Here is a 17,589-nt window from a genome sequence, read left to right as displayed (position 1 = left end):
TATTCCTGACATTGCAAGTGGGTCCCTTTTATCCTTTGCCGATCTAAGACATTCTTTGATCTTCCTTGTTGGTTTGAAAATTTTCTTTACGCCGTGCTTGTGTAATATACGGCCGATTCTGTCCGTCACTCTGGGAATGTATGGCAGAAAGGCCGTACCCGACATTTCTTTTTCTGGTTTCTTACTTCGCCGGTGGTTTGGCTCTGTTACACTTCTAATATCATTTGTGGAGTACCCATTGCTCCTCAGAACACTTTCCAGGTGTTGCATTGCGCGTTTAAGGTGCTGCGGCTCACATATTCGTGCTGCTCGCGTTACGAGCGTCTGAATCATGCCTCTTTTCTGGCTCGGGTGGTGGTTTGACAGTTTGTGCGTCGGTTTTCGGTACACGCTATGTCCCAGGTTTTGGCCATCCCTTGTGACCAGCACATCTAGAAATGGTAGTTTTTTGTCCTTTTCCACTTCCATAGTAAATTTTATGTTGGCGTGGAGGTTGTTCAAGTGTCTTAGGAAGTCACCGAGCTGTTCTTCACCATGGCTCCACACGACGAAAGTATCATCGACGTACCTGTACCACACCTTAGGTTTACAAGTCGCCGAGTCCAGTGCCTGTGCTTCGAAATGTTCCATGAAGAAGTTGGCCACCACTGGACTAAGAGGACTACCCATGGCAACGCCTTCCAGCTGTTCGTAGAAATTGCCATTCCACGTGAAATAGCTCGTGGTGAGACAGGCATGGAAGAGCTTCATGATGTCTTGCGGGAAAATGGAACCGATGTGCTCCAGAGCGTCACTGAGTGGCACTTTCGTAAACAAAGAAACAATATCAAAGCTGACCAGGATGTCGTTTGGTGCAATTTTTAGTTTCTTCAGCTTCTCGATGAAATGTCCTGAGTCCTTTACGTACGTGTCGGTCTTCCCCACGTGCGGCTGGAGCAGAGAGGCCAAGTGTTTTGCCAGTTTATATGTCGGTGAGCCAGGAGCGCTAACAATCGGTCTTAATGGAACGTTGTTCTTATGGATCTTAGGTAATCCATACAGGCGAGGTGGTAGGGCTTCTGTGTTGCGCAGGTATCTCTGTATGTCCTCCGGAACAGAAGATGCCTTGATTAACCGATTCGTATTCCGTGTGATACGCTGCGTCGGATCTGCGCTTAGTTTTCGGTACGTCGTCGGATCTAATAGGTCTCGGATCTTTTGTTCATAATCTTCGGTCTTCATTACGACGGTCGCATTCCCCTTATCGGCAGGCAGTACCAATATACTCTTGTCAGCGTTAAGATTCTTAATAGCTTGTACTTCTTCTTTCTTCAGATTGCATGCTGGTGGTTTAGCTCGGCGCAGTATCCTGGCTGTTTCAGTGCGTATTTCCTCTGCCCTTTCACAAGGAAGGGTCCGAATGGCCGCTTCGGTGTTAGCAATGATGTCCTCCACAGGTATAGTTCTTGGGATGACAGCGAAATTCCCTCCTTTTTGAAGAACGGATACTTCCTCTTCGGTCAATTGTCGTTCAGTGAGGTTGACCACAGTGCGTGGCATGTCGGGAATCGCCTTGTCAGTCTTCTTCCGGAATCCTTCAAACTTTTTCTTCTGTCGCTCTGTGCAGCGCTCGAGTTCATTCTGCATGCTCCTGTAAGTGATGCTGTCGATCTTGTCCCAGTCGTCTCGATGCATTCTGCTACTTAGTTGGTAGAACATGTCCAAAAGTTCCTGATCCGTTTTTGCCAAGTTTCTCCGTATTGTGTGAATTCACTCACGAAGAAAAGCTCGTTCCATTCTGTTGTAGATACGATGAGCTTGGGCGGTGGTGAATAGGCGCTTACATTTCAAGAACTTCGGTGTAGCATCTTCATCTCTGCACCGTGAAAGGAAGGCGAGAGAGGACATCAATCGCGCTTTCTTCTTCCGTTGTTGGTCAAGGCGTCGGTACAATCTGCAAATTTCCTCCCCGTAGAGGCGCAATACAAAATTGTTTGGAAGGTAGGAGACGAGGTACTGGCAGAAGTAAAGCTGTGAGTACCGGGCGTGAGTCGTGCTTCGGTAGCTCAGTTGGTAGAGCACTTGCCCGCGAAATGCAAAGGTCCCGAGTTCGAGTCTCGGTCGGGCACACAGTTTTAATCTGCCAGGAAGTTTCAAATTGTTAAGACTTTCGTGGCCACTTGTTGACAAACTGCTTATTTGCTTCTGTCTCGGGTTCTTCGGCCGACGTTCGTGTGATGATTTTGCTGACGTTTCGCCAGCACGAGTGGCGGAAATGACCGCGGAGAAGACCTCGGACGTTGGCGCGCAAGGTACATATAGTCTGCGGCCGCGAGCCCGGCTCCAGTTCACCTCCGGCAATGGAGGGTGAAGCTTTGACAATGCCAACCACTCGTGCTGGCGAAACGTCAGCAAAATCATCACACGAACGTCGGCCGAAGAACCCGAGACAGAAGCAAATAAGCAGTTTGTCAACAAGTGGCCACGAAAGTCTTAACAATTTTGTAATGTGAAAAGTGTTCATATGTAGTAAAAACCTGAGAAATCTGTCCGTTTCCGTCACTTGTTATCGAATCGACTTAAAGCCAGATCGTCACATTGGCCGCTTTCCTCTCTGAGACGGTTACATTTATCGTCTGCAAAGCTATGTCGCGTGCTGCGGTGTGCGGAGACACTAAAAGCACCATAGTAGAACACAGAAGAAGCTTCTAAGTTGAAGTAATTGCCAGTAAGAAGTAGTACAATTCAAGTTTTAGTTGACGATTATTCACTTTTTAGCCGGCTTTGGTGGCTTGGACATGACCTACGACCTTAAGATTTTGCATGAAAGGAGGACTAGCAGCCGCTTTGCACGGCAGAATGTGAAAAGGGTTCATATGTAGTAAAAACCTGAGAAATCCGTCCGTTTTCATCATTTGTTATCGAATTGACTTAAAGCCAGATCGTCACATTGGCCACTTTTCTCTCTGATAGGGTTACATTTATTGTCTGCAAAGCTATGTCGCGTGCTGCGGTATGCGGAGACACTAAAAGCGCCACAGTAGAACACAGAAGAAGCTTCTAAGTTGAAGTAATAGCCAGTAAGAAGCAGTACAATTCAAGTTTTAGTTGTCGATTATTAACTTTTTAGCCGGCTTTGGTGGCTATGACATGACCTAGGACCAGAAGATTTTGCATGAAAGGAGGACTAGCAGCCGCGTTGCACGGGAGAATGTGAAAAGTGTTCATATGTAGTAAAAACCTGAGACATCCGTCCGTTTTCGTCATTTGTTATCGATTCGACTTAAAGCCAGATCGTCACATTGGCCGCTTTTCTCTCGGAGACGGTTACATTTATCGTCTGCAAAGCTATGTCGCGTGCAGCGGTATGCGGAGACACTAAAAGCACCATAGTAGAACACAGAAGAAGCTTCTAAGTGTTAGCAATAGCCAGTAAGAAGTAGTACAATTCAAGTTTTAGTTGTCGATTATTCACTTTTTAGCCGGCTTTGGTGGCTTGGACATGACCTAGGACCTTAAGATTTTGCATGAAAGGCGTACTTGCAGCCGCGTTGCACGGGAGAATGTAAAAAGTGTTCATATGTAGTAAAAACGTGAGACATCCGTCTGTTTTCGTCATTTGTTATCGATTCGACTTAAAGCCAGATCGTCACATTGGCCGCTCTACTCTCTGAAACGGTTACATTTATCGTCTGCAAAGCTATGTCGCATGCTGCAGTATGCGGAAACACTAAAAGCACCATAGTCGAACACAGAAGAAGCTTCTAAGTTGAAGTAATAGCCAGTTAGGAGTAGTACAATTCAAGTTTTAGTTATCGATTATTCACTTTTTAGCCAGCTATGGTGGCTTGGACATGACCTAGGACCTTAAGATTTTGCATGAAAGTAGTACTTGCAGCCGCAGTTGCACGGGATAATGTGAAAACTGTTCATATGTAGTAAAAACCTGAGAAATCCGTCTGTTTTCGTCATTTGTTATCGATTCGACTTAAAGCCAGATCGTCACATTGGCCGCTTTTCTCTCTGAGACGGTTACATTTATCGTCTGCAAAGCTATGTCGCGTGCAGCGGTATGCGGAGACACTAAAAGCACCATAGTAGAACACAGAAGAAGCTTCTAAGTGGAAGCAATAGCATGTACGAAGTAGTACAATTCAAGATTTAGTTGTCCATTATTCACTTTTTAGCCGGCTTTGGTGGCTTGGACATGACCTAGGACCTTAAGATTTTGCATGGAAGGAGTACTTGCAGCCGCGTTGCACGGGAGAATGTGAAAAGTGTTCATATGTAGTAAAAACCTGAGAAATCCGTCCGTTTACGTCACTTGTTATCGAATCGACTTAAAGCCAGATCGTCACATTGGCCGCTTTCCTCTCTGAGACGGTTACATTTATCGTCTGCAAAGCTATGTCGTATGCAGCGGTATGCGGAGACACCAAAAGCACCATAGTAGAACACAGAAGAAGCTTCTAAGTGGAAGCAATAGCCAGTAAGAAGTAGTACAATTCAAGTTTTAGTTGTCGATTATTCACTTTTTAGCCGGCTTTGGTGGCATGGACATGAACTAGGACCTTAAGATTTTGCATTAAAGGAGTACTTGCAGCCGCGTTGCATGGGAGAATGTGAAAAGTGTTCATATGTAGTAAAAACCTGAGAAATCCGTCCGTTTTCGTCACTTGTTATCGAAACGACTTAAAGCCAGATCGTCACATTGGCCGCTCTTCTCTCTGAAACGGTTACACTTATCGTCTGCAAAGCTATGTCGCGTGCTGCGGTACGCCGAAACACTAAAAGCACCATAGTAGAACACAGAAGAAGCTTCTAAGTTGACGTAATAGCCAGTAAGAAGTAGTACAATTCAAGTTTTAGTTGTCGAGTATTCACATTTTAGCCGGCTTTGGTGGCTTGGACATGACCTAGGACCTTAAGATTTTGCATGAAAGGAGAACTTGCAGCTGCGTTGCATGGGAGAATGTGAAAAGTGTTCATATGTAGTAAAAACCTGAGAAATCCGTCCGTTTTCGTCATTTGTTATCGAATCGACTTAAAGCCAGATCGTCACATTGGCCGCTCTTCTCTCTGAAACGGTTACACTTATAGTCTGCAAAGCTATTTCGCGTCCTGCGGTATGCCGAAACACTAAAAGCACCATAGTAGAACACAGAAGAAGCTTCTAAGTTGACGTAATATCCAGTAAGAAGCAGTACAATTCAAGTTTTGGTTATCGATTATTGATTTTTAGCCGGCTTTGGTACCCTGGACATGAGGTGGAACCTTAAGATTTTGCATGAAAGGAGGCCTAGCAGCCGCGTTGCACGGGAGAACGTGAAAAGTGTTCATATGTAGTAAAAACCTGAGAAATCCGTCCGTTTTCGTCATTTGTTATCGAATCGACTTAAAGCCAGATCGTCACATTGGCCGCTTTTCTCTCTGAGACGGTTACATTTATCGTCTGCAAAGCTATGTCGCGTGCTGCGGGATGCGGAGACACTAGAAGATCCATAGTAGAACACATAAGAAGCTTCTAAGTTGAAGCAATAGCCAGTAAGAAGTAGTTTAATTCAAGTTTTAGTTGTCGATTATTCACTTTTTAGCCGGCTTTGGTGGCTTGGACATCACCTAGGACGTTACAATTTTGCATGAAAGGAAGACTGGCAGCCGCGTTGCAAGGGAGAATGTGAAAAGTGTTCATATGTAGTAAAAACGTGAGAAATCCGTCCGTTTTCATCATTTGTTATCGAATCGACTTAAAGCCAGATCGTCACATTGGCCGCTTTTCTCTCTGAGACGGTTACATTTATCGTCTACAAAGCTATGTCACGTGCTGCGGTATGCGGAGACACTAAAAGCTCCATAGTAGAACACAGAAGAAGCTTCTAAGTTGAAGTAATAGCCAGTAAGAAGTAGTACAATTCAAGTTTTAGTTGTCGATTATTCACTTTTTAGCCGGCTTTGGTGGCTTGGACATGACCTAGGACCTTAAGATTTTGCATGAAAAGAGTACTTGCAGCCGCGTTGCACGGGATATGTGAAATGTGCTCATATGTAGCAAAAACCTGAGAAATCCGCCCGTTTTCGTCATTTGTTATCGAATCTACTTAAAGCCAGATCGTCACATTGGCCGCTTTCCTCTCTGAGACGGTTACATTTATCGTCTGCAAAGCTATGTCGCGTGCTGCGGTGTGCGGAGACACTAAAAGCGCCACAGTAGAACACAGAAGTAGCTTCTAAGTTGAAGTAATAGCCAGTAAGAAGTAGTACAATTCAAGTTTTAGTTATCGATTATTTACTTTTTAGGCGGCTTTGGTGGCTTGGACATGACCTAGGACCTTAAGATTTTGCATGAAAGGAGGTCTAACAGCCGCGTTGCATGGGAGAATGTGAAAAGTGTTCATATGTAGTAAAAACCTGAGAAATCCGTCCGTTTTCGTCATTTGTTATCGAATCGACTTAAAGCCAGATCGTCACATTGGCCGCTCTTCTCTCTGAAACGGTTACACTTATAGTCTGCAAAGCTATTTCGCGTCCTGCGGTATGCCGAAACACTAAAAGCACCATAGTAGAACACAGAAGAAGCTTCTAAGTTGACGTAATAGCCAGTAAGAAGCAGTACAATTCAAGTTTTGGTTATCGATTATTGATTTTTAGCCGGCTTTGGTACCCTGGACATGAGGTGGAACCTTAAGATTTTGCATGAAAGGAGGCCTAGCAGCCGCGTTGCACGGGAGAATGTGAAAAGTGTTCACATGTAGTAAAAACCTGAGAAATCCGTCCGTTTTCGTCATTTGTTATCGAATCGACTTAAAGCCAGATCGTCACATTGGCCGCTTTTCTCTCTGAGACGGTTACATTTATCGTCTGCAAAGCTATGTCGCGTGCTGCGGTGTGCGGAGACACTAGAAGCACCATAGTAGAACACAGAAGAAGCTTGTAAGTTGAAGTAATAGCCAGTAAGAAGTAGTACAATTCAAGTTTTAGTTGTCGATTATTCAACTTTTAGCCGGCTTTGGTGGCTTGGACATGACCTAGGACCTTAAGATTTTGCATGAAAAGAGTACTTGCAGCCGCGTTGCACGGGAAATGTGAAATGTGTTCATATGTAGCAAAAACCTGAGAAATCCGCCCGTTTTCGTCATTTGTTATCGAATCTACTTAAAGCCAGTTCGTCACATTGGCCGCTCTTCTCTCTGAATCGGTTACATTTATCGTCTGCAAAGCTATGTCGCGTGCTGCAGTATGCGGAAACACTAAAAGCACCATAGTAGAACACAGAAGAAGCTTCTAAGTATAAGTAATAGCCAGTAAGAAGTAGTACAATTCAAGTTTTAGTTGTCGATTATTCACTTTTTAGCCGGCTTTGGTGGCTATGGCATGACCTAGGACCTTAAGATATTGCATGAAAGGAGGACTAGCAGCCGCGTTGCACGGGAGAATGTGAAAAGTGTTCATATGTAGTAAAAACCTGAGAAATCCGTCCGTTTTCGTCATTTGTTATCGAATCGACTTAAAGCCATATCGTCACATTGGCCGCTTTTCTCTCTGAGACGGTTACATTTATCGTCTGCAAAGCTATGTCGCGTGCTGCGGGATGCGGAGACACTAGAAGATCCATAGTAGAACACATAAGAAGCTTCTAAGTTGAAGCAATAGCCAGTAAGAAGTAGTTTAATTCAAGTTTTAGTTGTCGATTATTCACTTTTTAGCCGGCTTTGGTGGCTTGGACATCACCTAGGACGTTAAAATTTTGCATGAAAGGAAGACTGGCAGCCGCGTTGCAAGGGAGAATGTGAAAAGTGTTCATGTGTAGTAAAAACGTGAGAAATCCGTCCGTTTTCATCATTTGTTATCGAATCGACTTAAAGCCAGATCGTCACATTGGCCGCTTTTCTCTCTGAGACGGTTACATTTATCGTCTGCAAAGCTATGTCACGTGCTGCGGTATGCGGAGACACTAAAAGCTCCATAGTAGAACACAGAAGAAGCTTCTAAGTTGAAGTAATAGCCAGTAAGAAGTAGTACAATTCAAGTTTTAGTTGTCGATTATTCACTTTTTAGCCGGCTTTGGTGGCTTGGACATGACCTAGGACTTTAAGATTTTGCATGAAAAGAGTACTTGCAGCCGCGTTGCACGGGATATGTGAAATGTGCTCATATGTAGCAAAAACCTGAGAAATCCGCCCGTTTTCTTCATTTGTTATCGAATCTACTTAAAGCCAGATCGTCACATTGGCCGCTTTCCTCTCTGAGACGGTTACATTTATCGTCTGCAAAGCTATGTCGCGTGCTGCGGTGTGCGGAGACACTAAAAGCGCCACAGTAGAACACAGAAGTAGCTTCTAAGTTGAAGTAATAGCCAGTAAGATGTAGTACAATTCAAGTTTTAGTTGTCGATTATTCACTTTTTAGCCGGCTTTGGTGGCTTGGACATGACCTAGGACCTTAAGATTTTGCATGAAAGGAGGACTTGCAGCCGCGTTGCAAGGGAGAATGTGAAAAGTGTTCATATGTAGTAAAAACCGGAGAAATTCGTCCGTTTTCGTCACTTGTTATCGAATCGACTTAAAGCCAGATCGTCACATTGGCCGCTTTCCTCTCTGAGACGGTTACATTTATCGTCTGCAAAGCTAAGTCGCGTGCTGCAGTGTGCGGAGACACTAAAAGCATCATAGTAGAACACAGAAGAAGCTTCTAAGTTGAAGTAATTGCCAGTAAGAAGTAGTAAAATTCAAGTTTTAGTTGTCGATTATTAACTTTTTAGCCGGCTTTGGTGGCTTGGACATGACCTACGACCTTAAGATTTTGCATGAAAGGAGGACTAGCAGCCGCTTTGCACGGCAGAATGTGAAAAAGTTTCATATGTAGTAAAAACCTGAGAAATCCGTCCGTTTTCTTCATTTGTTATCGAAGCGACTTAAAGCCAGATCGTCACATTGGCCACTGTTCTCTCTGATATGGTTACATTTATTGTCTGCAAAGCTATGTCGCGTGCTGCGGTGTGCGGAGACACTAAAAGCGCCACAGTAGAACACAGAAGAAGCTTCTAAGTTGGAGTAATAGCCAGTAAGAAGTAGTACAATTCAAGTTTTAGTTATCGATTATTCACTTTTTAGCCGGCTTTGGTGGCTTGGACATTACCTAGGACCTTAAGATTTTGCATGAAAGGAGTACTTGCAGCCGCGTTGCATGGGAGAATGTGAAAAGTGTTCATATGTAGTAAAAACCTGAGAAATCCGTCCGTTTTCGTCACTTGTTATCGAATCGACTTAAAGCCAGATCGTCACATTGGCCGCTTTCCTCTCTGAGACGGTTAGATTTATCGTCTGCAAAGCTATGTCGCGTGCTGCAGTATGCGGAAACACAAAAAGCACCGTAGTAGAACACAGAAGAAGCTTCTAAGTTGAAGTAATAGCCAGTAAGAAGTAGTACAATTCAAGTTTAAGTTTTCGATTATTCACTTTTTAGCCGGCTTTGGTGGCTATGACATGACCTAGGACCATAAGATTTTGCATGAAAGGAGGACTAGCAGCCGCGTTGCACGGGAGAATGTGAAAAGTGTTCATATGTAGTAAAAACCTGAGAAATCCGTCCGTTTTCGTCATTTGTTATCGCATCGACTTAAAGCCAGATCGACACATTGGCCGCTTTTCTCTCTGAGACTGTTACATTTATCATGTGCAAAGCTATGTCACGTGCTGCGGTATGCGGAGACACTAAAAGCGCCACAGTAGAACACAGAAGAAGCTTCTAAGTTGCAGTAATAGCCAGTAAGAAGTAGTACAATTCAAGTTTTAGTTATCGATTATTCACTTTTTAGCCGGCTTTGGTGGCTATGACATGACCTAGGACCTTACGATTTTGCATGAAAGGAGGTCTAACAGCCGCGTTTCATGGGAGAATGTGAAAAGTGTTCATATGTAGTAAAAACCTGAGAAATCCGTCCGTTTTCGTCATTTGTTATCGAATCGACTTAAAGCCAGATCGTCACATTGGCTGCTTTTCTCTCTGAGAAAGTTACATTTATCGTCTGCAAAGCTATGTCGCGTGCTGCGGTGTGCGGAGACACTAAAAGCACCATAGTAGAACACAGAAGAAGTTTCTAAGTTTAAGTAATAGCCAGTAAGAAGTAGTACAATTCATGTTTTAGTTGTCGATTATTCACTTTTTAGCCGGCTTTGGTGGCTTGGACATGAACTAGGACCTTAAGATTTTGCATTAAAGGAGTACTTGCAGCCGCGTTGCATGGGAGAATGTGAAAAGTGTTCATATGTAGTAAAAACGTGAGACATCCGTCTGTTTTCGTCATTTGTTATCGAATCGACTTAAAGCCAGATCGTCACATTGGCCGCTCTACTCTCTGAAACGGTTACATTTATCGTCTGCAAAGCTATGTCGCATGCTGCAGTATGCGGAAACACTAAAAGCACCATAGTCGAACACAGAAGAAGCTTCTAAATTGAAGTAATAGCCAGTAAGAAGTAGTACAATTCAAGTTTTAGTTATCGATTATTCACTTTTTAGCCAGCTATGGTGGCTTGAACATGACCTAGGACCTTAAGATTTTGCATGAAAGTAGTACTTGCAGCCGCAGTTGCATGGGAGAATGTGAAAACTGTTCATATGTAGTAAAAACCTGAGAAATCCGTCTGTTTTCGTCATTTGTTATCGATTCGACTTAAAGCCAGATCGTCACATTGGCCGCTTTTCTCTCTGAGACGGTTACATTTATCGTCTGCAAAGCTATGTCGCGTGCAGCGGTATGCGGAGACACTAAAAGCACCATAGTAGAACACAGAAGAAGCTTCTAAGTGGAAGCAATAGCATGTACGAAGTAGTACAATTCAAGATTTAGTTGTCCATTATTCACTTTTTAGCCGGCTTTGGTGGCTTGGACATGACCTAGGACCTTAAGATATTGCATGAAAGGAGGACTAGCAGCCGCGTTGCACGGGAGAATGTGAAAAGTGTTCATATGTAGTAAAAACCTGAGAAATCCGTCCGTTTTCGTCATTTGTTATCGAATCGACTTAAAGCTAGATCGTCACATTGGCCGATTTTCTCTCTGAGAAGGTTACATTTATCGTCTGCAAAGCTATGTCGCGTGCTGCGGTGTGCGGAGACACTAGAAGCACCATAGTAGAACACAGAAGAAGCTTCTAAGTTGAAGTAATAGCCAGTAAGAAGTAGTACAATTCAAGTTTTAGTTGTCGATTATTCAACTTTTAGCCGGCTTTGGATGCTTGGACATGACCTAGGACCTTAAGATTTTGCATGAAAGGAGGACTAGTAGCCGCTTTGCACGGCAGAATGTGAAAAGGATTCATATGTAGTAAAAACCTGAGAAATCCGTCCGTTTTCGTCATTTGTTATCGAATCGACTTAAAGCCAGATCGTCACATTGGCCGCTCTTCTCTCTGAAACGGTTACACTTATAGTCTGCAAAGCTATGTCGCGTCCTGCGGTATGCCGAAACACTAAAAGCACCATAGTAGAACACAGAAGAAGCTTCTAAGTTGACGTAATAGCCAGTAAGAAGCAGTACAATTCAAGTTTTGGTTATCGATTATTGATTTTTAGCCGGCTTTGGTGCCCTGGACATGAGGTGGAACCTTAAGATTTTGCATGAAAGGAGGACTAGCAGCCGCGTTGCACGGGAGAATGTGAAAAGTGTTCATATGTAGTAAAAACCTGAGAAATCCGTCCGTTTTCGTCATTTGTTATCGAATCGACTTAAAGCCAGATCGTCACACTGGCCGCTTTTCTCTCTGAGACGGTTACATTTATCGTCTGCAAAGCTATGTCGCGTGCTGCGGTGTGCGGAGACACTAGAAGCACCATAGTAGAACACAGAAGAAGCTTGTAAGTTGAAGTAATAGCCAGTAAGAAGTAGTACAATTCAAGTTTTAGTTGTCGATTATTCAACTTTTAGCCGGCTTTGGTGGCTTGGACATGACCTAGGACCTTAAGATTTTGCATGAAAAGAGTACTTGCAGCCGCGTTGCACGGGAAATGTGAAATGTGTTCATATGTAGCAAAAACCTGAGAAATCCGCCCGTTTTCGTCATTTGTTATCGAATCTACTTAAAGCCAGTTCGTCACATTGGCCGCTCTTCTCTCTGAATCGGTTACATTTATCGTCTGCAAAGCTATGTCGCGTGCTGCAGTATGCGGAAACACTAAAAGCACCATAGTAGAACACAGAAGAAGCTTCTAAGTATAAGTAATAGCCAGTAAGAAGTAGTACAATTCAAGTTTTAGTTGTCGATTATTCACTTTTTAGCCGGCTTTGGTGGCTATGGCACGACCTAGGACCTTAAGATATTGCATGAAAGGAGGACTAGCAGCCGCGTTGCACGGGAGAATGTGAAAAGTGTTCATATGTAGTAAAAACCTGAGAAATCCGTCCGTTTTCGTCATTTGTTATCGAATCGACTTAAAGCCATATCGTCACATTGGCCGCTTTTCTCTCTGAGACGGTTACATTTATCGTCTGCAAAGCTATGTCGCGTGCTGCGGGATGCGGAGACACTAAAAGATCCATAGTAGAACACAGAAGAAGCTTCTAAGTTGAAGCAATAGCCAGTAAGAAGTAGTATAATTCAAGTTTTAGTTGTCGATTATTCACTTTTTAGCCGGCTTTGGTGGCTTGGACATCACCTAGGACGTTAAAATTTTGCATGAAAGGAAGACTGGCAGCCGCGTTGCATGGGACAATGTGATAAGTGTTCATATGTAGTAAAAACGTGAGAAATCCGTCCGTTTTCGTCATTTGTTATCGAATCGACTTAAAGCCAGATCGTCACATTGGCCGCTTTTCTCTCTGAGACGGTTACATTTATCGTCTGCAAAGCAATGTCGCGTGCTGCGGTGTGCGGAGACACTAAAAGCACCATAGTTGAACACAGAAGAATCTTCTAAGTTGAAGTAATAGCCGGTAAGAAGTAGTACAATTCAAGTTTTAGTTATCGATTATTCACTTTTTAGCCGGCTTTGGTGGCTTGGACATTACCTAGGACCTTAAGATTTTGCATGAAAGGAGTACTTGCAGCCGCGTTGCATGGGAGAATGTGAAAAGTGTTCATATGTAGTAAAAACCTGAGAAATCCGTCCGTTTTCGTCATTTGTTATCGAATCGACTTAAAGCCAGATCGTCACATTGGCCGCTTTTCTCTCTGAGAAAGTTACATTTATCGTCTGCAAAGCTATGTCGCGTGCTGCGGTGTGCGGAGACACTAAAAGCACCATAGTAGAACACAGAAGAAGCTTCTAAGTTTAAGTAATAGCCAGTAAGAAGTAGTACAATTCATGTTTTAGTTGTCGATTATTCACTTTTTAGCCGGCTTTGGTGGCTTGGACATGAACTAGGACCTTAAGATTTTGCATTAAAGGAGTACTTGCAGCCGCGTTGCATGGGAGAATGTGAAAAGTGTTCATATGTAGTAAAAACGTGAGACATCCGTCTGTTTTCGTCATTTGTTATCGAATCGACTTAAAGCCAGATCGTCACATTGGCCGCTCTACTCTCTGAAACGGTTACATTTATCGTCTGCAAAGCTATGTCGCATGCTGCAGTATGCGGAAACACTAAAAGCACCATAGTCGAACACAGAAGAAGCTTCTAAATTGAAGTAATAGCCAGTAAGAAGTAGTACAATTCAAGTTTTAGTTATCGATTATTCACTTTTTAGCCAGCTATGGTGGCTTGAACATGACCTAGGACCTTAAGATTTTGCATGAAAGTAGTACTTGCAGCCGCAGTTGCATGGGAGAATGTGAAAACTGTTCATATGTAGTAAAAACCTGAGAAATCCGTCTGTTTTCGTCATTTGTTATCGATTCGACTTAAAGCCAGATCGTCACAATGGCCGCTTTTCTCTCTGAGACGGTTACATTTATCGTCTGCAAAGCTATGTCGCGTGCAGCGGTATGCGGAGACACTAAAAGCACCATAGTAGAACACAGAAGAAGCTTCTAAGTGGAAGCAATAGCATGTTCGAAGTAGTACAATTCAAGATTTAGTTGTCCATTATTCACTTTTTAGCCGGCTTTGGTGGCTTGGACATGACCTAGGACCTTAAGATATTGCATGAAAGGAGGACTAGCAGCCGCGTTGCACGGGAGAATGTGAAAAGTGTTCATATGTAGTAAAAACCTGAGAAATCCGTCCGTTTTCGTCATTTGTTATCGAATCGACTTAAAGCTAGATCGTCACATTGGCCGATTTTCTCTCTGAGAATGTTACATTTATCGTCTGCAAAGCTATGTCGCGTGCTGCGGTGTGCGGAGACACTAGAAGCACCATAGTAGAACACAGAAGAAGCTTCTAAGTTGAAGTAATAGCCAGTAAGAAGTAGTACAATTCAAGTTTTAGTTGTCGATTATTCAACTTTTAGCCGGCTTTGGATGCTTGGACATGACCTAGGACCTTAAGATTTTGCATGAAAGGAGGACTAGTAGCCGCTTTGCACGGCAGAATGTGAAAAGGATTCATGTGTAGTAAAAACCTGAGAAATCCGTCCGTTTTCGTCATTTGTTATCGAATCGACTTAAAGCCAGATCGTCACATTGGCCGCTCTTCTCTCTGAAACGGTTACACTTATAGTCTGCAAAGCTATGTCGCGTCCTGCGGTATGCCGAAACACTAAAAGCACCATAGTAGAACACAGAAGAAGCTTCTAAGTTGACGTAATAGCCAGTAAGAAGCAGTACAATTCAAGTTTTGGTTATCGATTATTGATTTTTAGCCGGCTTTGGTGCCCTGGACATGAGGTGGAACCTTAAGATTTTGCATGAAAGGAGGACTAGCAGCCGCGTTGCACGGGAGAATGTGAAAAGTGTTCATATGTAGTAAAAACCTGAGAAATCCGTCCGTTTTCGTCATTTGTTATCGAATCGACTTAAAGCCAGATCGTCACATTGGCCGCTTTTCTCTCTGAGACGGTTACATTTATCGTCTGCAAAGCTATGTCGCGTGCTGCGGTGTGCGGAGACACTAGAAGCACCATAGTAGAACACAGAAGAAGCTTGTAAGTTGAAGTAATAGCCAGTAAGAAGTAGTACAATTCAAGTTTTAGTTGTCGATTATTCAACTTTTAGCCGGCTTTGGTGGCTTGGACATGACCTAGGACCTTAAGATTTTGCATGAAAAGAGTACTTGCAGCCGCGTTGCACGGGAAATGTGAAATGTGTTCATATGTAGCAAAAACCTGAGAAATCCGCCCGTTTTCGTCATTTGTTATCGAATCTACTTAAAGCCAGTTCGTCACATTGGCCGCTCTTCTCTCTGAATCGGTTACATTTATCGTCTGCAAAGCTATGTCGCGTGCTGCAGTATGCGGAAACACTAAAAGCACCATAGTAGAACACAGAAGAAGCTTCTAAGTATAAGTAATAGCCAGTAAGAAGTAGTACAATTCAAGTTTTAGTTGTCGATTATTCACTTTTTAGCCGGCTTTGGTGGCTATGGCACGACCTAGGACCTTAAGATATTGCATGAAAGGAGGACTAGCAGCCGCGTTGCACGGGAGAATGTGAAAAGTGTTCATATGTAGTAAAAACCTGAGAAATCCGTCCGTTTTCGTCATTTGTTATCGAATCGACTTAAAGCCATATCGTCACATTGGCCGCTTTTCTCTCTGAGACGGTTACATTTATCGTCTGCAAAGCTATGTCGCGTGCTGCGGGATGCGGAGACACTAAAAGATCCATAGTAGAACACAGAAGAAGCTTCTAAGTTGAAGCAATAGCCAGTAAGAAGTAGTATAATTCAAGTTTTAGTTGTCGATTATTCACTTTTTAGCCGGCTTTGGTGGCTTGGACATCACCTAGGACGTTAAAATTTTGCATGAAAGGAAGACTGGCAGCCGCGTTGCATGGGACAATGTGATAAGTGTTCATATGTAGTAAAAACGTGAGAAATCCGTCCGTTTTCGTCATTTGTTATCGAATCGACTTAAAGCCAGATCGTCACATTGGCCGCTTTTCTCTCTGAGACGGTTACATTTATCGTCTGCAAAGCAATGTCGCGTGCTGCGGTGTGCGGGGACACTAAAAGCACCATAGTTGAACACAGAAGAATCTTCTAAGTTGAAGTAATAGCCGGTAAGAAGTAGTACAATTCAAGTTTTAGTTATCGATTATTCACTTTTTAGCCGGCTTTGGTGGCTTGGACATGACCTACGACCTTAAGAATTTGCATGAAAGGAGGACTAGCAGCCGCGTTGCATGGGAGAATGTGAAAAGTGTTCATATGTAGTAAAAACCTGAGAAATCCGTCCGTTTTCGTCTTTTGTTATCGAATCGACTTAAAGCCAGATCGCCACATTGGCCACTTTTCTCTCTGAGAAGGTTTCATTTATTGTCTGCAATGCTATGTCGCGTGCTGCGGTATCCGGAGACACTAAAAGCACCATAGTAGAACACAGAAGAAGCTTGTAAGTTGAAGTAATAGCCAGTAAGAAGTAGTACAATTCAAGTTTTAGTTGTCGATTATTCACTTTTTAGGCGGCTTTGGTGGCTTGGACATGACCTAGGACCTTAAGATTTTGCATGAAAGGAGGACTTGCAGCCGCGTTGCAAGGGAGAATGTGAAAAGTGTTCATATGTAGTAAAAACCGGAGAAATTCGTCCGTTTTCGTCACTTGATATTGAATCGACTTAAAGCCAGATCGTCACATTGGCCGCTTTCCTCTCTGAGACGGATACATTTATCGTCTGCAAAGCTAAGTCGCGTGCTGCAGTGTGCGGAGACACTAAAAGCACCATAGTAGAACACAGAAGAAGCTTCTAAGTTGAAGTAATTGCCAGTAAGAAGTAGTAAAATTCAAGTTTTAGTTGTCGATTATTAACTTTTTAGCCGGCTTTGGTGGCTTGGACATGACCTACGACCTTAAGATTTTGCATGAAAGGAGGACTAGCAGCCGCTTTGCACGGCAGAATGTGAAAAAGTTTCATATGTAGTAAAAACCTGAGAAATCCGTCCGTTTTCGTCATTTGTTATCGAAGCGACTTAAAGCCAGATCGTCACATTGGCCACTTTTCTCTCTGACAAGGTTACATTTATTGTCTGCAAAGCTATGTCGCGTGCTGCGGTGTGCGGAGACACTAAAAGCGCCACAGTAGAACACAGAAGAAGCTTCTAAGTTGGAGTAATAGCCAGTAAGAAGTAGTACAATTCAAGTTTTAGTTATCGATTATTCACTTTTTAGCCGGCTTTGGTGGTTTGGACATTACCTAGGACCTTAAGATTTTGCATGAAAGGAGTACTTGCAGCCGCGTTGCATGGGAGAATGTGAAAAGTGTTCATATGTAGTAAAAACCTGAGAAATCCGTCCGTTTTCGTCACTTGTTATCGAATCGACTTAAAGCCAGATCGTCACATTGGCCGCTTTCCTCTCTGAGACGGTTAGATTTATCGTCTGCAAAGCTACGTCGCGTGCTGCAGTATGCGGTAACACTAAAAGCACCGTAGTAGAACACAGAAGAAGCTTCTAAGTTGAAGTAATAGCCAGTAAGACGTAGTACAATTCAAGTTTTAGTTATCGATTATTCAATTTTTAGCCGGCTTTGGTGGCTTGGACATGACCTAGGACCTTAAGATTTTGCATGAAACGA

Source organism: Schistocerca gregaria, chromosome 10, assembly GCF_023897955.1.
Source record: "Schistocerca gregaria isolate iqSchGreg1 chromosome 10, iqSchGreg1.2, whole genome shotgun sequence".
NCBI classification, from domain to species: domain Eukaryota; kingdom Metazoa; phylum Arthropoda; class Insecta; order Orthoptera; family Acrididae; genus Schistocerca; species Schistocerca gregaria.
Note: the sequence above shows the minus strand (reverse complement) of the source record.